The sequence below is a fragment of the Equus caballus genome, chromosome 1 (genome assembly GCF_041296265.1).
Source record: "Equus caballus isolate H_3958 breed thoroughbred chromosome 1, TB-T2T, whole genome shotgun sequence".
Lineage (NCBI taxonomy): Eukaryota > Metazoa > Chordata > Mammalia > Perissodactyla > Equidae > Equus > Equus caballus.
The window spans coordinates 152322592-152345282 of record NC_091684.1 but is presented as its reverse complement, the minus strand read 5'-3'; the positions used below and the strand labels follow the sequence as shown (position 1 = coordinate 152345282).

General features: G+C 45.4%; 1 long non-coding RNA gene across 1 annotated transcript; it reads right to left on the bottom strand.

Annotated features, from left to right (window-relative positions):
• Positions 1 to 13222: 13222 nt before the first annotated feature.
• Positions 13223 to 22691, bottom strand: LOC138924800 (uncharacterized). The gene is made up of 2 exons (XR_011440061.1): positions 22569 to 22691; positions 13223 to 15943 (listed from the first exon to the last, which is right to left on the bottom strand). It is a non-coding gene; the product is annotated as an uncharacterized lncRNA (long non-coding RNA).

The window sequence follows — 22691 nt, the reverse complement described above, 5'->3', positions numbered from 1 at the left end:
AGCCGGCCTAGGCGGGGTCTACACGGCTTGTGAGCGGCGCAGAATGGTTTTTGCTGCTGGGGTCTCCCACTCCACGTGGAGGTCCTGGAATAAGGGTTAGAGTAGTAGGTCCTAACACCGGTTGGCCTGAGGGCCTGGGTTACACCTGACCTGCACGATATTTTTATGTTTTTAAAATTTGATCCAGTATTTAAAAATTGGGAACTTTTATATGTTAAATCTGGATTTCTGGCTTCTTTTAAAAAATTGGAAGACTCAGCGCCCTTGGTCTTAATTACCCGCTGGAAGCTACCGATGGGTGCTGAGGGGCCGTGGCCTCTTCACTGGGGCAGAGGTAGGCAGTTTGCCCTAGTCCCCTCTTTCTCTGTTTTATCATCTCCGGGTCTGCCTCGCTCATTTATGTCGCCTGCCTGGCACCTTGTCGCATATGAGTTTGCAAGCTCTGAATTAGCCTGTGAAAAGTCTGGGAATTATGCATAGTTAAAAATTTTTTTCTTTTAAGGCCAGTGTGATGACTGCAAAGCCCACACTCTGAGAGAAGGTGTGGTTATAACCATAGACAAACATCGCAAAATCTTCTTTGGTATTTTACGCCTCAGTTTTCCTTCTTTCTCAGTTTCTTCACTTGTATTAATGGGGGCTGATATAGTTAAGATGAGCTGAAGAAGTTTTTTTTTAAAAAAGGATTTACTTATTGAATATATATATATATATTCATATATATATATACTGTCCAAAAGCCAGTGTGCTGAATGTTCTATTTCATTCTATCAAGAAAAAAAATGAGATCTGCCTGAAGCTGCTTTTGGTATACAGCCCTAGATTCATTTCCTACCATTGTGGGTTGGTGATTGATATAGAAAGAAAGAAAATCCTCTTCCTCCCATTAAGTGATATGAGCTTAGAGAACTGATGAACTGTTTAGCTATTTGTAAACATCTAACTCTGTAGAAGCCGCGATCAGAAGATATGATGGGAGAAGAGAATCCGTTTACAATAGGGACAAAACAAATAAAATCCCCCCCAAAATAAATTTAATCATACAGATAGATTTATGTGAAAAACACATTTAAGGTACTGCTTTAAGCCACACAAAAAAGGGAGACAGAAGGAGGTGTTAAACAACGGAAAGTGCTGGTATGTCTGAGCCTCCATACTTGGGAAGACTCAGTGTCATGAAGATGTCGTCTCCCTAAGTTAATCCAGAAGTATATTACTTTCTTGATAAAAATCAAATTTTTAAGCATATAACTGAATCTAAAGTTCACATGAAAAACAAGCATATTCTTGGAAAGAAAAATTGTGGGGGAAAAAAGAGTCACGAAGAGATACTAATTCTACCAGATATTAAAACATGATAAATCCACAATAATTCAAACAACATGGTAAAAACACATGACAGAGCAATGATACAGACTAGAAAGTCGAACCAAATACGCATGGAATATGTGATAAAAGGTGCATCCACAGGAAAACAGTAAATTATTCCTTTAATGATGTTGAGACAACTAGATCGTTACGTGAAAAAAAAGTTGGATTTCTAACTCACTTCCTACAGCAAATTTACTTCCAGATGAATCAAATATATAAACATAAAAAATAAAATCATTAAAGCAGTATGTAAAAATATGAGCTATTTAACTAGTAATACCAGAATGGGGAAGTCTCTTCTAAGAAACCACACACACACACACACACACACACTAATCGGTAAATTCTACTATAATTAAAAAATTGTGCATAAAAAAAGAATATTCGAAGAAAATTAAAAGAAAAAAAGAGAAACACAAAACTGGGAAAAATGCTTGCAACCTGTATAACTAATAAAGGGCTATCTTCCTTAATACCTTTCTTTATTTCATAATTAATTCTTAGTATACAAAAGAACTCCAGCAAATAAATATGAAATGGACAAATGATAAGAACAATTACCAAAAAAGAAATACAAATGATTCAAACATGAAAAGATGCGCAACTTCAGTCTGTAATAATAGAAATGCAATTAAAGGTATGAGGAGATATCTTATTTTAACCTATCAGATTAGCAAAGATTATCAATTTAAAAAAAAGGGCCATTTTCAAAGATGAGGGCTTGGGAGCCAAATGAATGGATTCTATGCTTCCAAGAATTTCTGTTTGGAGTTTGGGCCTTCTGAAGAAATGCAGATGTCTGTGAAGTAAACTGGCCTTTAAAAAAACAGTTTGAAACGATACCACGATAAAAACTGTTGGAGGCAAAAAGTCATCAGTGGATGCTAAAATTAGTGGGCAAAAGCATGATTGAGAGGAAGGGTATTTATATAGTCTCAAACTCTCTCCCTATAAGGTACTTATTCATTACAAAGTGAGCAGTGGTAACTTTATTGTGGTGAATCCGGCAGCCACCATCCTGTGAGGGAGCCAGCTAGCCACGAGGAGAGGATCGGAGGCTCCCAGTGACAGACAGCAGCTGCACTTGTGTGAGTAAGGGAGCCTTCAGCTGATTCCAGCTTTTGGTCTTCAAGTTTTCCAGCTGAAGCCCCAGACATCACGGAACAGAGACAAGCCAGCCCTGACGTTCCTTGTCCAAATCCCTAACCCCCAGAAGCCATTAGCATAATACATGGCTGTTTAATGGGGCTGAATTTGGGGGTAAATTGTTATGTAGCCATAGTAACTGGAACAGGTGGTGTCTATTTCCCTTTTGTAAGTAATAAGTAATTCGTAGGGAAATACTTTGAGACCATGTAAATATTCTGTTCCTTATCAAACTGTCACCCTCATCAAACTTGTTTTAGCACCCACTGGTGATTTTCTAATTCCATCATTCCTTTTATATTTATTAGTTAACATTTTTTTGTTGTTGTTTGTTTTTGTTTTTGTTTTTTAAAGATTTTATTTTTTTCCTTTTTTTTCCCCAAATCCCCCCCGGTACATAGTTGTATATTCTTCGTTGTGGGTCCTTCTAGTTGTGGCATGTGGGACGCTGCCTCAGCGTGGTTTGATGAGCAGTGCCATGTCCGTGCCCAGGATTCGAACCAACGAAACACTGGGCCGCCTGCAGCGGAGCGCACGAACTTAACCACTAGGCCATGGGGCCAGCCCCAGTTAACATTTTTCCCTAAGGAAAAGCTTTATCTTTTCCCCTACTTGTGTATGTATGTATTTATAACAGTGTGTTCTCATGGATTCTTTATTCAGTGGAATATAATGCATTATTATCATTGATTCTCAAATTGTCCCAGATTTGGCCAGTGGAAGTTCCTTCAATCTGAGCCTGGGTCCTTTGAAGTTTCCCAACTGCTGATTAGTAAGGGGAAAATCTCACTAGATTCTGGTGCAACAAGATGTTCCAGGTTCATTTTGTGCTTTCCATGCCCCCGTCCTGGAATCTAAGACTTTTCTCCAGGGAGCCCTCGTTCATTTGAGTGGAGAATGGTATTTAGAAACCAAGATCTAAGTTCTGGATGTGCTACTGCTTATAGGGGTGTCACTGCTTCTAGGTGTTCTCAGTGGACATAGCTAGGAAATAGATTTATTGAACTATCTATCTACCAAAAAGCGTGAGTTCATACTGATACCTGCAATTCCAATCCGTAACCTCAAAGAACATTAGAATCTTCCCCTTTTCCATATTTGTAACTCTTTTCTCTGAGAGTAAGAAACCTGGCTCCCCTTTCCCTTAGGATATTTAGGGTATTTACTCATTTGCTCAAGCCTAGGATATGCTGAAATTAGTTCAGAATTACTAACACATACCGCTGAGAAAAGCAAGCCCACTTACTAGAGTTCAACATTTGTTTTCAGTTATTTTTTAAGGCAAAATTTATACAGAGTGAAATGCACAAATCGTAAGTGTACAATTTGATATAATTTGACAAATGAACCCACGTAACACACACACACTCCTATGAAAGCACGTAACATTTCCATCACCCCAGAAAATTCTTTCACCACTAGTCCATCCTCCCAGAGCCAACCACTTTTCTGATTTTTTTTCCCATTATTGACAGTTTTGTCTTTTGTAGAACTTCATATAAATAAATTCATACGATATCTACTCTTTTATGACTGGCTTCTTTTGCTCAGCATAATGTCTATGAAATTCATCCACCATATATCAGTAGTTTGCTCCTATTTATTGCTGAGTGGTATTCCATCTTGTAAATATACCACAGTTCATTTACGCATTTTCCTGGGGGTGGAAATTTGGGTTGTGTTCTGTTTTCGACCGTTATGAATAAAGCTGCTATGAATATTCTTGTTCAAGTCTCTTTGTGGATCTACATTTTCGTTTCTCTTGGGTGCAGAAATGCAGTAGGTACATGTTCGACTGCATCAGAAGCTAACCTTTCCAGAGTTGTAGCATTTTATACTCCCACTAGCAATGCACGAGAGTTCTGGTTGCTTCGCATCCTCATCAACGTTTGATATTTTCAATCCTTTTAAGTTAGCCATTCTAGTAGTTTTAATTTCTATTTCTTTGGTTGCCAATGACTTTGAGCACTTTCCCCAATTTTTTAAGCCTGTGCATTCCCAAGTCTTGAGTTTTGGCTCATTCTCCACTCTCTCTCTTCTGCTGGATTTAGTTCCGGGAGTGGGAGTAGTTGTATGGTTTTTAAGATTTTTGCAATTAAGCTTGAAGAAATGGATCAACAAGTTCAAGGATGCTCTTTACATTCCTAATTCAGATTTACATAAGCTTTTGTTAATGAGACAAAAATTTCGTAATTAATCACGTGCATATAATTTACTTGGGTTTGTTCTGTTTTGTAAAGCTGATTTCAATTATAGATATTTATAAAGAAAATGAGTATCTGCCATTGTTTACATGCTAACACTTTCAGAGTTTTTATGAAAATTACACAAGTAGAAAGATGAATTTTCATAAAATTTTCTTAGCAGCCTTTTTTATTTTTAGAAAGTAATACAAACTGTTCAAGGCTAGCATCAACATATTGCCAGACTGATAATTGTACTGGGTATTTTCACAATACATTCCTTTGTGCACGCACTCAGTATGCCCACCATGTCCCTGTATGGTATTATCTGCATTTTACAGGTGGAGAAATGGCGGCCTCAGAGAGGTTAAGCGACTTGCCTAAGGTCTCGCAGTTGGTAGCAGATCAGGAATTAAAATGAATGAGTCTGTGTCACGGCCCATGCTGATTCCATTAGGAGCTGCCAGGCCCTCCTGGTGAGCCCCATCTCTTCCTTGGCCCTAAAAGCAGCTTGTTTCTTTGCTTCATTTAAACAGCATCATGGAACAGTCCAGGGGTCCAGACCCAGCCAGGGATGGCGAATGTCTAGATTCAGTCGGGGGCAGGGGTGGTGGACCCCAGGACTTTCAGGAAAGGGCAGATGTCTCCAGTGGCTTCCTATAGAGAAGGATGACTTCAGCTGAGCAGCAGTGGGGAGCAGCCGTGTCAACTGGGCCTCTCTGGCCCTCTTTGAAGAAACAGTTGCAAGATGTGGGGCTGAAAGAGGTCCTGTTGGAATCTCTGTCAGGACGGCTAGGGTCTGGGTTAGAATGTCCAAGTGGGCTGAGCCCACTCTCTGTTCCTGGGCGTAGCATCAACAATGTCTTCACCTTCTCCTTCCTGGTTCTCTGGTGAGAGAATTTCAGTTCATTTCAAGGCAGCCTCCATCCATATTTCTAGGCCCCGCACCTGAGTCCACATCCTAGTGCTAACACCTGTATGCAACCCTTCATTCCTTGCTCCTAACTGAGAAGGATTAGGTGCATGACAGCTCAGGAGACAGCCTCCAGCTGCAGTGTGCAAGTTATTTGCCCAAAGGAAAGACTCAGCCTACATACTGACATGTCTAACTGCATGCTTGTCCACTGTGGATGTTTCTCAGACTATGGAACAACTGACTGGAATTATAACACAAGGTTACAAAGTAATTTGTAAGGAAAAAAATCTAGAAAGCATTACAAAGAGATGTGGCTATATGCTGACTCTCATGTCATTTTTTTATCACAGACTTTCTTAAAACAGAAACATTTATAGTTAAATCTAAAGATAGGCTACTTAGGTGGCCATTAAAATACTGTATCATTTGATGATGGAAATTAGTCTGGACTTGTAGGCATGAGGCCTACGAGTAATTGTGTTAAGATACGTAAGAAATTGTTGTCAAATGAGAACTTGGCTACAAATTGAGGATAAAAATGAAAACACTTAAAAAAAATCAGTATATTAGCAATGAAATCTTAGTTTGCACAGTCAAATCCCAATTGTATGGCGGATATATCCCTGAAAAACATAATACTTGAAAACATACTGGCCAGAGATGGGAAGTCTATGGAAAATCGGGAAGTGGAAGTATGATTTGATGACTTTCATGTGTTACAAGTCTTGAGCCAACAGTCTTACTAACATCCTTGGTAAATGAGAAAGGGAGTCTCAGGTGATGGGAGTTAACGATCTTAGAGACCAGAGAGAAATGGGGTTTGAGCCCGAAAGTCTAGAGGGACAAGGTAGGGCAGAGTCTCAGGCCTGGCCTGGGCTTTTGATGGAGAGAGGGAAGGAATGAAACTATCTGGATGTGGCACTCTGGTGGGGACAGACCTGGAGGCTTAGGGACCAGAGAAGGAGGTCAGGGTCAGGAGCTGGGACAGGGAGCAGAGGAGGCGCCCAAGGACCCTCCTGTCCACTCCTCATTTACTTCCTCCTCAGGAGCTGGTTGTTTAAGCATCACAGAGAAGTTTGCACAGCCTGGCGGGTTCTCCCTTACGTGGAGCCTATTTTTCATCACAGACCATGACTTTGCACAGTGGCAACTATGATTTAAAGGGGAAGAGCTTCAAAAGAAACCCTGTCCTTTGTCCTCTCCAGAGCAGTGTCTGGGTTGGGTTCCTCTCTGCAACCCCAGAGTGGGTGTCGGGGAATGTGTCATCCAAAAGGAATGGATGCCATCCACCTAGCAGGATTATAATCCACTTGGAGTTGTTTGTTTTCCTCTCCTTTCCAACCCTTCGAGGGTTCTGGAGAATGGCTTTGCCAGAGTGGGAGGACTCTGGTGGACAAAGCCAAAGGCTGTTATGGTGGACAACTCCCGTCTGGTCTATTCAGAACACCCCTACCCCCACCATGACCCTCACTGCAATCATGTGGTATCATAGAGCACCAACACAGGGCGTCTCTCTTCCCTGCACCCACCCCAAGAGATCTAGTCCAGACTTTAAAGGCAAAGTCTTTGCTGAAGCCGGAGGAGACTTGCCCCTCAGCAGGCGTCTTCTCAAACATGGCCTCAGCCTTTGGTTTGGGTAAGATCTTGCCAATCACACTGGTAGTCAGAGACCTAATGGGGTTTACAAATTTTAATCTTCCTTTTCTCTAGTTTCTCAGCCAGGCTGGATACCCAGGGGATGTAAAATCCTGCTAAAATAAGAAAATAGGTGGCAGAGAGGGAAATTTTTAAATGCCTTTAGAATAGTCAAAATTAGCAAAGTCCAGAAATTAAATGGCTGAGGGAAGCCTAAGTCTGAAATATAACGAAAGTCATTATCCTCATCTGGCCTCTGAAGGCCCAGGATGGGGGAGTGTTAGTGGAAGCAGCGGCAAAGGCGAAGAGAGATTTAAGGAAAACATGTGGAACGTGGTTAACCTCCCTCTGGGGAAAGTGATTGAAAGGTGGCAGCAAGGGTGTATACATTTCTGTGCTACTCAAATACTGTGTCATGCACACATGCTTGTTTTCTATAAGCAAAAAATTAGACCGTAACAGTAAGACTCAGCAAGCGCTGTGCTGAGAGAGCCCTGCTTCAATACTGGCCAGCAAAGCTGGAAAGCAACTTGGCAACACGACTCAAGAGCCTTAAGACATGTATGGTCCTTTACTCTGGTTCTGCTTTTAGGAATTTATCATATGGAAATAATCATCACAGAATTCTTTTTAAAGAGGAAAAATTGAAAACATCCAACAACAGGGAAATTTGAAAAATCAGATTAGGTACCAAAATGTTAACACTGATAATCTCTGGGTGTGGTATAGAAGCACACCCCTGAGCTTAAAACCTGTAGGGCCAGATGCTGTAATGGACTGAATTTTGTCCCCCTCAAATTCGTATGTTGAAGACTATATGGTATTTGGAACTGGGGTATTTGGGAGGTAATTAGGTTTCTATGAGGTTGTGAGGGTGGGGTTCCCGGGATGGGGTTAGCGCCCTTAGAAGATGAAGTGACACCAGAACTCCCTCTCTCCACCATGTGAGGACACTGTGAGAAGGCAGCTGTCTGTGAGCCAGGAAGAGGGTACTCGTCGAGAACGGAATCTGCCGGCACCTTGATCTGGGACTTCCCAGCCTCCAGAACGGTGAGACAATGTCTGTAGTTTAAGCCAGAGTTCAGTTCCGTTCAGCTCCCATCAGTTCACATCAAGTTTGTCATCAAATTTTTGGTTTTCAGAGCTCTGGCATTTCCCGCTTCTGTGAGGTGGTGAGCGAGGGGCTCTGAGTCTGTGCTGCAGGCCCTGCCTTTTAGGTTTGGGGGAATGGGGTGAGGGGAGGCAGTGGGAAGCTTTCTTTTATTTCACGCTTAGAGTTTTCTCTTCTGTAGACGGTTCTTCCAGCAGAGAAGCCCGGAGCGGAGGGTCTGGGCACACATCATAAACCCGCAACAAACCCCTTCGGTAGGACTTTATCAAGGCACATTTTGGGCACTTGCCCAATATAATTTGCTAGTCTTTTCATCAAATCACTATTTGAAAATACCTGGTCTTTTGTTTCTTCTCTTTTTTGCATACACATCGGCACTGGCCTCCTCTCTAATGTCCTTTATTCACCAGGTCATGTTGCCCTGGACCGCTGCCCTGCTGTGCATCCACATTGTGTCTAAATCCAGTTTAGTCTCATTCTCACGTTCATTTTAAGCGTATAAATCCCCGAGCTGCACCTTAACTCTCTCATTCTAACCTCTTTCTTGGTGGAATTATTTCCAGAATAGAGTTCACTTGCCTTCTCTCCAGGAAGGTAACTTTGTTGAGCTTGCTCTTTATGGTCATTAAGGCCCAGATTCTGTAAAGTTAGATGTTAGCTTGTAGAAAACTGAAAGGAGGTGACTGATTTTTGTCTGGTTGAAATGCAAGTGAATCTGTTTGGTAGTGAAGGCAACCCCAAGAGTAAGGGCTTTATTGCTGTGTAGAGCGTTGACCAATTTTATATCCAATGTGGCAATCTTATTCCTGGTTCCCTTTTTCACTGACTCTCTCCCTACATCATTTTCTCTTGTCATCCTTTGAACCAGGTTTTTCGATCTGCCTGTCCTCATTAATGAATTATGTAAATCTTTTGACACGTGCTCCTTATGTACTTACATGAAAATTACATTTTTAGCATTTTGAAAGTTATACTTTGACACCCCTGAATGTGACTGAGATTGAACTTCTCACCACTCTGAAGAGTCGTCAGTGCTAGATTTTTCTGAGTTAGAAAAATGAAGTGAAATGGAATTCTTGCTCCTCAGTGTGGCGGTTTAAAGACCAGCTTTAAGAGTAGGAAATCACAGGGCTGGGGAGCAGCCCCCAAATGTCACTTTGGGACAATGTTCACAGCTTAAGAAAATCAAATAGAAGTTGGTCTAAGAGTGGAAATGATAGTGTTCCACTGTGCAGTGCATATTACATATTGATTCACTTATTCAATCATTTATTCACTCAGCACACATTTATTAAGATAAACGATTGCTAGATAGATATTGCTAGATAGACTATTGCTAGACTGTTCTAGAATCTAGAAAGGGGCTGGGTATGCAGAAGTGATATAGGCAAAGCTCCTGTCCTAAGTGCTCATAGTGATGGGGGAGATAGATACACATGGAGTCAATGATGTAAGACTGATGATCTGTGCACAGAGTGTCATGGGAGCAACGTACAGTGGGTAAGAGCATGAGACATTATGGAATTGTCCAGAGTGGCTCCTACCACACCCTGAGAGATTGCTTAGACTGAGTCTTAAAGTGCGAGCAGGACTTAGCCAGATATGAAGATGAGAAAAGACCATTTGGGGCAGAAGAGCACAGAAAAAGGGAAAACCCAGCATGGCATGTATAGAGAGGTCCTTGTCCGCAGAGCACTGGGTGTGAGGCAGGGAATGGCATGTGCTCCATAAACAAGCTTTTATTTATGTGATGGTTAATTTTATGTGTCCACTTGACTATTTCATGGGATGCCCAGATATCAGGTTAAACATTATTTCTGGGTGTGTCTGTGAAGGTGTTTCTGGAACAGATTAATTAGCATTTGAATTGGTAAATTCCATTGGTAAAGCAGATTGCCCTCCCCATGTGGGTGGGCATCATCCAACCAGTTGAAGGTCCAAACAGGACAAGAAACGTGGAGGAAGGTTCTCTCCCTCTGCCTGACTGTTTGAGCTAAGACGTAGGTCTCCTGCTCTTGGACTGGGACTTATACCATCGCTGCTCCTGGCTCTTAGGCCTTTGGATTCAGGCTGGAATTTCCTGGGTCTCCAGCTTGCAGATGGCAGAACATGGGACTTCTCAGCCTCATAACCGTGTAAACCAAGTCCTCATGATAAATCTCATCCTATTGGTTCTGTTTCTCTGGAAAACCCTAAAGTACAATATATGTCCAAATTCTTAACTGATCCCTTCCTGTACTCATTTTTTTTTTCCACTTCTATCTTAAGAACCTTCCTTCCCTGCCGAAATGGCAATTAGAAAAGTTAGCTCCTTCTTTGAAGGGACAGGGTCCAACATAGAATGAGAAAAGAAGCAGCAGCACATTGCTGGTCCTCACTTTCAGAGAGCTTAGTGTAAGAAGAATTTTCAAGCATTGTGCGCTCATTTTCCAACCCCTCAGATTGGATACACTTCCACGGCTTTGGAGAGGGCAGCTGGAGTGGAAGCTCCAGGAAGAGACCTGAGGAGTTTTATCTTTTCCAGCTCCGTTTCTCTGTTCCAGGAGTCCTGAGGGAGCCAGTTTTAATGAGCAAGACTAGTTGTCTACTGTGTGAGGCCGGTGAGGAGAGCCCACAGAGGCAGTTGGCTCAGGGAGTCCTCTCTCTTCCCCAAAACCTGTCTCAGCTCCCAGCTAACTCACAGGGCCACCCCATTTTCCGTCACCCGGAATGTTGGTAAGCTCACCATATAATGGACTGGGGTAGGGGGGCGGCTGTGGATACCTAGGGATGAGGTGGTGTGGAAGTGAGAACTCCTGCAGGTGAGCAAGTTTGGAGGAGAAAGAGTGGCAGAGATCCCTCCTCAAGTGGAACAGAGTAGACCTGTGTTCGGGGTAAGTGGCAAGAGGAGGAGGGAAGCTGCACCTCTGAGGATGGGGGTTTGGCAGGTGGAGAGTACGGATCAGCCAGCTGTCACATGTGGCCATGCCAAGTTGACCCCTAAGGTTTTGTATCAGTTAGGAATTGAGTATGTCTATGTATTAGTTATCTATTGCTGTTTAACAAATTTAGGGTCTTAAAACAACAACAAACACTTATTGTCTCACAGTTTATGTGGGTCAAAAGTTCAGGGGCAGCTTACTTGGGAGTTCTGGCTTGAGGTCTCAATCATTGAGATTGCAGTCAAGATGTCGACTGGGGCTTCGATCATCTGAAGGCTTCATGAACTAGAGAATCTGCTTCTAAGAGTTCATTCACATGGCCGGCAAGTTGACGCTGGCTTTGGGGGAGGGGCCTCAGCTTCTTGCCACGTGGACTTTTCCAGAGGGTTGTTTGAATGCCCTCATGACATGGCAGTTGATGTCCCCCAGAGTGAGTGATCCAAGAGAAAGTAAGGCAGAACCCCCTATGTCTTTTATAACCTAACCTCAGAAATCACATCCCATCATTTCCTCAATATCCTGCTGGTTACACAGGTCAGCCCTATCCAGTGTGGGAAAGGACTACACAAGAGCATGAATACCAGGAGATGAGGAACAATGGGAGCCAACTTGGAAGCCGGCCACCACACTGTCCTAGTAACAGAGGCCTGAAATAACAAGTGATTGGGATTTACTTTTCTCCCACATGAAATAAATCTGGAGGTGGACATCATCATCCCAAACACCTTTTAGCTCTCTGCACTCTCATCCTCAGGGCTGCCTCATGGTCCCAAGATAGTCTCTGCAGCTCCTGTCATCATGTCTGAGTTCCAGTTAGCAAGAAGGAAGGAAGAAATGTTAAAGAGCTTCCCAGTTGAGTCAATTGCTCCTTAAGGAACTTACCCAACTGTCTCATTGAATAACTTATGCCTACATACCATTGGCTGGAATTTAGTTATGTGGCCATTCTTGTTTTCAGAGTAGGCTGGGAAACATAGTTTTTCATCTGGGCATATTGCCACCCCCACAAACTCAGTCTAATACTGAGGAAGAGAGGGAGACGGGATGCAAGGAAGGCTCCCATTCTGCTGCATTACTTGTCTTACTCCTTGTCTAGGGTTTATGACATCATGGGTCCCCTCCTACTGCCCTCCCTCCCTACCGTTAGGGTTCCTGCTACAGACTTGGAGCCCTGTATGCTTATTCAGCTCCCTAAGTTCATTCAGCTGACTATGGTTTGGTTATGGCCTGGGAAAGAGGTTGCCTTCTAGAATCTTCTATGGCTTGGGCAGCTAAACTGTAGAACCTGGGGGCCAGAAGTTACCTCACTTAATCCTCATGACATCCCCTTGAGGTGGATACTGTTATCCTCATTCGCTGAGTAGGGAAAGAGACCCACAGCTGGGTAAGCATGAGCTGGGCTTGAACTTGGTCCTTGCCTGCTCCAGAACAAGAGCTCTTTCCACAACAGCATGTCCATGGCCTGGGAAGGTCATTTCTGGCGGGGTACATGGCAATAACAAGGAGGCAATAACCAGGAGTTTGTAATGGGCAGCGTTCACTTGGCTTGGATGGAGTAAAGGTATTAAGTAGGCTTTTGCAATAGTCTATTTTCCCAGAATATAATACATTTATACTGGGCTGTTGCTAAAGATTTTTCTCTTGTGCTTTCTTTAAGGGAAATGTGCTGGTCAGATCTAACTGTGCCACAGACTCAGAGAACAAGGCCAGCGAGACTCTCGAAATGGACTGAAAACTGACCATGACAATACCGTGGTGATTGGTGCCGTTAACGGATGCGGGAGGCAGCCTTGCTCTTGTTGGGCAGCGGCTGCTGTGCGGAGCCAGCACTGGCTGTCATCTATCAAGATGTGGAATTTACTCTGCATGTTGTGTGCATGAGGGAGGGAGGAAAAGGTGTTGGGGTGGGAGAGAAATGAAGTTGTATTTCTGGAATAAATGAATGCAGAATTAATGTTTTTTATTTATCTAAGATGCGTGGATTCTACGTGAATTGGAAAAGGTTCCTGGTCTCAAGGCGTACACGCTGGCATATTTCCCACCTCCTGGAGTTCTCTCTGGTAGCCCAGGCCCCTCTCTGGCTGCCTCTCATCTCCCGGGGGGTCTTCATCCGAACATCCTTGGAGAGGGAGCTTTTCAATACACAGATCCCCCCACTCCCCTAACCTGATTCTCTTTGCAGGTCACTGCCGCTCACTGTGTTATGAAAAAGTTCCTCAGGTAGGATCCTGACACCAGTTCCGAAGCGTGGGTTTTTTCCCCCACACCAAGCAATTCTCTGTTACCAGCTGGATGTCCTAAAATTCAACTCAATCCTGACACTGTCTACCTGGAGACAGCATCAGATCCCACAGGTTAAGGGCTCAATCCTACAAGACACCCCTCTCCCCCTTCAGATGCCAAGTCCAGGTTGTCACCTGTGCTTCTGACCTACCAGCTACAGATCAGAGGTTCCCACGACCTCTTCCTTGGGTTCTATTAATTTGCTAGAGTGGCTCATAGAAACATTTTACTTACTAGATCACCGTTTAATTATAAAAGGATGTAATTCAGGAACAGCCTGATGGAAGATGTACATAAGGCAAGGTATGAGAAAAGGGAGCGGAGCTTCCATGCTGTTTGAGAGACCCCCTCTCCCCAAATCCCCACGTGGTCACCGACCAGGAAGCTCTCCGAAACCTGTCCTTTTGGGTTTTTTGGAGGCTTCGTTACATAGGCATGACTGATCTGCCGTTAGTGATTGAATCAATCTTCAGCCCCTCTCTCCTCCCGAGAGGACGAGGCGGGACTGAAACTTCCCACCCTCTAATCACGTGGTTGGTTCTCCTGACAACCAGCCCCCATCCTTAGCACCTTTCCAAAAGTCACTTCATTAACATAAACTCAGGGGTAGTTGAAAGGGGTTTGTTGTAAATATCAAGACACTTTTATGGCTCTTGTCGTTAAGGAAATGCCGAGGGTTTTAGGAGCTCTGTGCCAGAAACAGGATGACCAAATACACCTTTCTTCTTATAAATCACAGTATCACGCCAGGCTATTCCGCTGTGCACCTCTTCACACATCACCCACAGCCCCACCAAAATCTCTTGTCGATTTTACCTCTTTTCCTCAAAGAATCCACCCTGTTTCTGGACTTTTCTCACTGTTGGCATTTCTGTCATACATGACCATCCTGTACGTCTGAAAAGGGCGGACAGGAAAATGCTATTATTGAATAAGACTCAGATTAATGCTTTCAAAACACGAGGAGGAAGGTTTGGGAGGTTGCCCGGGGCCACTGCACCCTCCATCACGCCTGAGCTCGGGGAGGCCTGGCCTGGCCAGGACACTCCTAGGAAACAGACGGCTTTGTCTGTGGTGCTCAATCTCTTTTCTCCTCAGACAGCCTCGGCCTCTGTAAAATCTCTTTCTCATGACTTTGTTAAAGAAACCTGCTTGCACAGACGGGCACAGAGTTCTGTCTGTGGGCGCCTGCCTTTTCCTCCGGCTCCTGCATCCTTGTCAGGCCCAATAAGCCCCTGGGAAGCCTCCTTGACGGCAGCTGGACCTTCTGGTAACTTTCCACATGCTCTCCGGCTGTTCCAACTGTCCACCTGCTGCCCAACATGCCATTCTTTCCTTAATGTGATTGGTTTCTTAATGTGAAGTTCCAGTTGGATTCTCTAATAGTCATTGTTGCTCTAAGACCTGCAGTTACAATCATGTTAACAGCCCCTAAAAATGACAATTGTGGAAACAGATGCTATTAGCCCATATTTGCTCGCAGTGTTAGAAACAGCCTTATTCCCTCAGTACTAATAGGAGCTGCCATTTACAGAGAGCTTATGATGCATTAGGCACTAGCGTTTCATATTCTTTTAATCCTCCAGTTAACTATCTGAGATAGGAACTGCTATTTACAGATGGAGAAATCGAGGGTCAGAGAGGTTAAATAAATTACTGAGTGTCACACAGGTGATAAGTGGCAGGGCGGGGACTGCTGACTATGGGGCCAATATTCCTCTCCCACTGCCAGGACCACCACGCTACACCATGTCCCGTTGCTGCTGTCTGTGACCAGAGTCCCTCTTCTGGGCAGATGGGGGAATGCCCAGACACATTACATCGGGCGTGGCTCTGCATGGGGGCCAGGAGTCCAGTTAAGATCAGCCCAGGGAAAATAAACGTTACGACTCTTCCTCACAAGACCCAGGACACCAGTCCTGACTTGAGCACATTTTCACACCACCATCCTTTCTCTCCCTCTGTTGGCCATTGGGAGAATGAAAGGCAAAGAAGCAGCAATGACCAGGGCCTTTCTTGTGAATGAAAGTTGGCCTTTCAGCCACCCTTGGGGTATTGCTGACATTCTTCGACCCCTAGTGTAGGCAAAATCATGTTGTGTTAGGGGGTGAGGGGGGCGGGGGAAGGCTGTTTGGTTCTCTTGATTTCTTGAAGGGGCAAGAGGTGATGTTTGTCTCAGCCTCAGGAGCAGCTTCCATCTTTCTTGCTTCTGATTTTGCAGCCAGCCTGTGGCTAAGGGTGTTTCTGAGACTCTTGAGAACAACATCTGTCCAAATAAGATATGCGGCAACCGGAAGGCGTTATTCCTAGACAAAAGCTGCCTGTGCTTTATAATTCAGTATACGTGTTAATCCTAGTAACCGTTCTTCTGTCCTTCCTAGAGGGAAGAAGAAGGAAGGTTTGTCAAACTTTCTCAGGAAGTGAATTGCAGCACAGAATTCTGCTGACCTGTGTTCAGTTCTCCCTTGAAAATTCTAGGCTGTCAAGAGCGGATAGCTCTTCCAACACAGCTGCTTTATCCACAGCAGCAGGACAATAACTCCCGCTGCCCTGCCTATATTGCTTCGGGAATTTTCTGTGTGTGCATGTTTTTTTATTCTATTTTTCCATCTGGTGACTTTTGTTTTCTTCTAAATGGCGCTGTTTAAACGCTTTCCACAAATGCAATCTTGAAAATAAACACATTGAATGGATAAGGACAAAGGAGGACCCATTCTTGATGCTAATCACTGCTGAGAGGTCCCTTCAGCTGCAGGGGGGTGGTGCCAAGAGGGTGAGCGGATTATCAGTGTGACTGACACCCAAGGGTGCGGCAGGGATTGGACCCCAACCAGAACTGTATTAATGTCCCCCTGATGTCTGTATATATAGGAGGCCTCACCAAGTGGGCTCTCATGATCAACCAGCGGGCCTCAGAAACTTAGGAGTCTCATGTCCCATTTGGCAATTCTCAAAAGCCTTGGTTCATGCCTCCAGAGCTTCCCAATAGAAAGAAGAATGTGGCTCAACTGTCACTTCATCCCTCAGGGACTTCCCTGTCCACGTCCTCTCCCATATTCTCCCACCACTCCCCTCTGGTTACTGCCTTAGTTTGGGCTCCCTCAGAAGCAGAAGCTGAGACAAAGATTTGAGCACAGGTAATTGATCTGGGAGGGGCTGAGAGCACCAGCAGGAAAGTGACACAGGGTGGGAAAGCCGTCAACAAGGGGTGCATGATGGCACCAGCTATCACAGCACCAAACAGAGCTCAGTCCTATGGGGAGCCCTGGAAAACGGTGTCAGATACACTCCTCAGAATGCTTCCCCGGAGTGGGAGAGAGCTGGGGCATTTATACACCAGCAGGAGCTTGGGTGGAGGGCAGCTCCCTCGGGGTGTTAATTCCTGGCACTTCTGGCACTTCCTTGCAGGTGAGCCAGGAGCTCTCCACATTCTGGAAAAGAGCCTCAGGCACAGGCATACAGACACTGGCAGTTTGAGGTTGGCTGGAGTGCCTCAGACTGGAAGGTCTGAGGGATGCATCTGGGGCAATGACCAGTGTCCGTGCTCATCGCACACACACACGGCTTAAGGCAAGCAATCCCTGTGGAGTCAGTGAGAAAGCCACTTCGGAAGGATTTTCTCCCCTTTAGGGTCTTTTGTTTTTTGTTTGCCACCATCAAGCTAGCCCACATCAGAACTGCTCTCCTTTCCCCAGCCTGCCCCTGGGGTAAGTTCTTGATGATTGCGAAGAATCGATTCTTGCCTTAGGGATGAAGGTGCCAAGCGTTATGGCTTGGAGGCTCACGGCATCAGTGGCCGCAGGGCCCTGGGCCCCCGCTGCTCTGGGAGCCTGCAGCTGTTGGGTGGCAGCAGGACTTCGGTTGTCCTTGGTGGTGACTCCAGCCCTTTCCCCCTTCCCAGGGGTATGCAGCCGACCAGAGAAGTGGCCCCTGAGGAGACCCGTATCAGTTACGGCGCCCTTAGCTGCAAGAACAGAAAGTCCCAGTTCAAACTGGTTTAAACAACACAGAAAATGTTTGTTTCACTGATCAGGAAGTTTGAGGGAGAACACTCCAGATTAATTCAGTGGTTCTGGTTCCTTTCTTCCTTCTGCTTTGCTGTCTTCAGTGTGCTGAGCTTGTTTTCCGGTATCTCCCTTCCTGATAAGGTGGCTGCTGGTGGTCTAGGTTTCGTACACGTACGGACATGCCATTGTCACCCGCCAGTGTGATGTGGATGCCCAAAGCACGCCACACAGACACACTGCAGGGAGAGGCCGCGTGTAGGTGTTCTGGCCAACAGCCAGCTGAGGTCCCAGCCGACAACCAGCACCAACACTCTGAATGTGAGTGGGGACTCCTCCAGAGGATTCCAGCTGGTTGCCCCAGATGAGTTTTCCCAGCTGAGGCCCGGGACTTGATGAGACAAAGACAAGCCATCCCCACGTTGCTCTGTTTGAGATACTGACCCACAGATTCGGAAAGTGTCCTGTGGTTTCATGTCACTAAGTTTTGAAGTGGTTTTTAATGCAGCAACATCACTCTTGCTGGCACCTGCCTCAGTCCTGAGAGAAATCTGAGGGGCTGGCGATGCTCATGTCCTGCTGCTCTCCACGTCTCAGAGCACAGCCCAGAATCCACAGGGGACAGAGGAAAAGCTTGCATGGTGCCCCGACACTTGGCAAAGGCTAGGAAGGTTTCTTTCCATGGGGGGATGGGTTCTGTCATCCTGTAGACGCCAAGAGATGGCTTTCCAAGAAAGGTTTTTGGGATCAGGACCATATTGGAATAGTCCTTACAGGAGAGTTTCCAAGATGACTGAAGACTCTCAAATCCCATTGGCTCTTCCCTCAAAATGTGTCCAGAATCTGAACACATCTCACCACGTCCAGTTACCGCTCCGTTCTGACCTACCATCATCTCTCGTCTGAATTACTGCAACTGGCTCCTTAAGAGGTCTCCCTGCTTCTCCGCTGCCCCACTGCATTTCACCTTCTGTGAGGTGGCCCGAGTGGTTCTTTTAAAATATAAGTCAGGTCTTGTTATTGGTCTGTTCAGAACCTTCCCCATCTCGCTCAGCATATAAGGCCCTACCTGATCTGCGCCTCCTGCCACTCATCAGCTTTATCTCTGATATGCTTGTCCCTGCCTATCTGGTCCAGCCACTATGGTCTCCTGTTGTTCCTCAGACATGCCAAGTACCCTCTCACCACAGGGCCTTTGCACTGCTTTTCCCTCCATCCAGAATGTTCTTCCCCCAGATAGCTGCATAAGTTATTACCTAACCTCAGGGTTTACACAAGTGCCCCCTGAGTGAGGCCTTCCCTGACCACATTAAGTAAATTTGCACCTGCCACCCCACCTCTGGCTCTCCAAATCCTTTTCCTCTTCTTTGATTTTTTCAACAGAACTTCTCCTTATCTAACATATGACATATGTTACCTATGTTTAGTATCTAACTGCCCCCACTGGAAGTTCAGCTCCATGAAAGCAAGGATTTCTTGCCTGTTTTATTCAGCCTAGAACACATGCCTGACACATAACAGGCCCTCAATAAATATTTGTTGAATGAATAAAATATCTGACCTCTCCTTAGCATCCATTCTACTTCTGGCTACATTTTTCAACTTCTGGCTGGACAGCGCCACCTGGAGGTCCTGCCAGCACCTCAGCTCCACCATCCTCACATCCTCAGATGTGGGATTAGGTCCTCCCAGGGTGCTCCAGATACAGTGGGGTTGATTGACTTAGCCCAGCTTTGAATCCCAGCTCCACTTCACTTCCTACCAGGAGGCGAGCTACCACTCCCCCCTCAGGAGCTCGTCGTGAGGAGTGAAAATGACCGGGCATGCTGAGCCCTAGGAACGACACCTCGCAGAGAGCAAGTGCTCCATAAAAGCCAGCCATTATTATTCCCATCCTTCACGACTTGTTCTCTTAAAAGAAATCCTTTTATTTGTGTTTGTTCATGTGGTTAAGAATGGTAAAGTGTTTACTTCTCGCTTTGATAAAGTAACAAGAACTTGACTTGTTTTTAGATTGGAGTATATTTCACCTGGTGTGGCTTACAATGCCTCTTTCACACGAGGGGAAAATAATAGTAATAAATAGTGCTCCATTGATTAAAAAAACCCAAGAGCTTCAAGCATTGCCTCACTGTGTCCTCCACTGGGAGCCGCAGAGTCTCCCCGTGACAGTAACATCGAAAATAGCTGCCGTTAGTCACATGCTAAGGGCAGACTTGTGCTAAGAGCTCCATGTCTATCACCTTACTTAATTTTCCCACCTCTCCCTGCACCAGAGAGGTAGTACTGGGGGTATTATCCACATTTGAAAGAGGAAGAAATGGATCTTAGGGAATTTAAATAACTTGTCTGGGTCACAGAGCCAGGAAACAGGCAGAGAAAGTACATAAACCCCAATTCTTTAGGATCCAGTATTTACGCATCCTGGTTGGACTGATTTTTTTTCTTTTTTTCAGGTCCCTGAGCCACTAAGCAGCCTGAGATGGTGCCTGGCTTTGCCAGAATCCCTCTCTGCTCACCCTTAATGGCCTTCAGGCTGGCCAGAGTTCCTTCCCAGATCCAGCCAGCCTTCCGCCGTCCTCGCCAACCCTGGCCAGGAAGCAGAGCACGAGGCCAAACCTGGGGCCCTGGCCTCATGCCTGCCCTGTGAGGGCCACCTGGCCTCCTGCCGGCAGATATCAGTTGCGCAAAGAGCGGACCTTTCTCAGGAAACCCCCGGTCACAAAGTTGAACCTGCCTCTACCTCTGTGTCAGCGGATAAAAAAGAAAAAAGCAAAGTCATGATTCTCACGCAAACATAAAATGAACACATGTCAAAGGTTTTATTTAACTCGATAATTGAATGAGGGAACTGGTAAGATGTTGTAACTGGTTCAAAGGAGAAATCAAAAGAACCGCAATTTTATTTGGGTAAAGGGATGTTGGAGTAACTTTATATATGGACTTGAAACTTGCTTTGTTATTTTGGGGGGGGCGGGTTGCAGAATTTATTTGCATGTCTTTAGATAAGAAATCTTTGCATTGCTACGCCTTATTTACAATTTTCAGAGTTGTAAAATAACTCGGAGGCAATGAAAGGCACAGAGCCCACACAGAATCAGATAATTTGAGAAGGGTGCAGCATCCTATTGAAAGGCTACACAGCGATCTCCTTTGCTTATTCCAAAGTCTTAGTTTTTCCTTGCATTGGGATGATTTTCCTTGGGTCATCGTCTCTATTTCCTGGTTTCTGGGAGAGAGTTTTCCCTCTCCTAAGGGAATGTCTTAGATTGGGAAGCCTTAGATTGCGGGCTTTAGAATCATGAGGATCTTGGGTTCAAATCTGCATTCTGCATTTCCTAGGCATGTGGCCTCATTGAAATCACTTCTCCCCTGACTACCTCTTCCAATGGGTGTGAGGACTAAAGTGCCTGGTACACAGCAACAATAGAACCAAACCCTTACTTGCTACTTTGTGCCATGCACGGTTCCAAATTTAATATATTCAATCCTATTTTACAGATGTGGAAACTGAGGCACCGAGTGTTTGAGGCACCGACCCAGGGTCACACTACTGTGTAGCTGGAATTCCAACCTGGGCAGTCTGGCTCTGCTGCCACACTCAACCACTCACAGAATGACTGGTGCCAGGGTGCTGCTTAGTTTCTTTAGGCCAAGCAAGTCTTAATTTAGGAGCAAGTTGGCTGACTACCCTAAAGAGCCAGCTGTCAGGTCGGTGGTCACTCCTCACTCCCTGGTCACTTTCTACTCCTGTTCGGCACCAGCGTGGGGGGCCCTATGTCCTACTGCTCTCCCTGGAACTGACTGTGTCAAGACCTCAGGATCTGCTTGTGTTGTTGTCATTTGTTTTTGTTTTCTACTGAAATCTAATGTACTTCTAGAAAAATGCACAGCTCAGTGAATTTTCATAAAGTGAATGTATGTGCATGTAAGCAGCACATCAAGAAACAGAACATGACTAGCATCCCAGAAACCAATTTGTGCCCTCTTCCAGCCGCTACCCCCAAGGGTAACCAGCATGCTGACTCCGACACCATCATTGCACCTGTCTTTGTCTCTGCGTAAAGGCATCCGTGTGGTCTGCGTTCTTTTCTGTCTGGCTTCTTTCACTCAACGTTCTGTTTATGAGAATCAACCATATTGCCGTCTGTGGTTATAGTTTGCTCATTCTCAATACTGTATGAAAATACAATTTATCCATTCTATAATTGATACACTTTTTGGCAGTTTCCAATTTAGGGTTCCAGCACATACCTTTTGGTCCACAGAGCTACACATTTTTTGGGTTCTACTTAGTCTTTAAAAGAAACATCGTGAGTTGTTTGGCCAAGATATTTTCTTAACAGATGGGTCAGCCTGCTTCTTCTTTGCCACAGTCAGCAATTTTCCATTTGTTCCTTTTCTTCCTTCAGGTCAAGTGTGCCAGCCCATCTGCCAGACTCTTCCATGTTTGCTGAGCCAGGACAATGGCGGTCCTGTTGTATTTTTAACATACGTGGTGACTGGCTCCTTATATCCATCCTGGCTCATGGGAGGTGGGGTGGAGGGGTTGGAGGGTGGGCAGGTATGGGGAACATCAGTGATCTGAGGCTGGCTTACAATCAAGGCGGGTTTACAATCCCAGTGGAACCTGGAGACTCCGCTGTGCCCTGAGTCCCAGCTGACCTGGGGAACTTCTCCCTTCAGACACTCGGTTATGCGTCCCCACTCCAAGGGCAGTGATTTCTGCTCCCTGCTCTTCTTTATCTCTTGGTGGACAACCTATTGCTAGTGTCTTCCCTCCCCCTCGCCCCTGAAATGGATACAAAGCAACTTCTCTCCTAACCCAGGACTGTTAGCGCCCACACTGGGAGGCGGTCCTGGGCAGTGTCTTTATTTTCACCTGCTTTTCTCTTTCTCCCCGCAGAGCCCCTGTCCTGTCTTTCCCAGAGGTGTTTTGACTGTTGCTGTGTCTGCTTTGTCTCCCTTCCCCTCAGGCCCCAGCAGTCACTTCCTTACCTGTAAATATGTTTGTTTCGGGCTGACGCCCTCCTTTTCCCCAAGAGCTCCAGTGTTTTCCAGCAGTCGGGTGGGCAGGCAGCGAGCCCACAGCCCTGGAGGGAGCAGGTCAGGTCGAAGGTT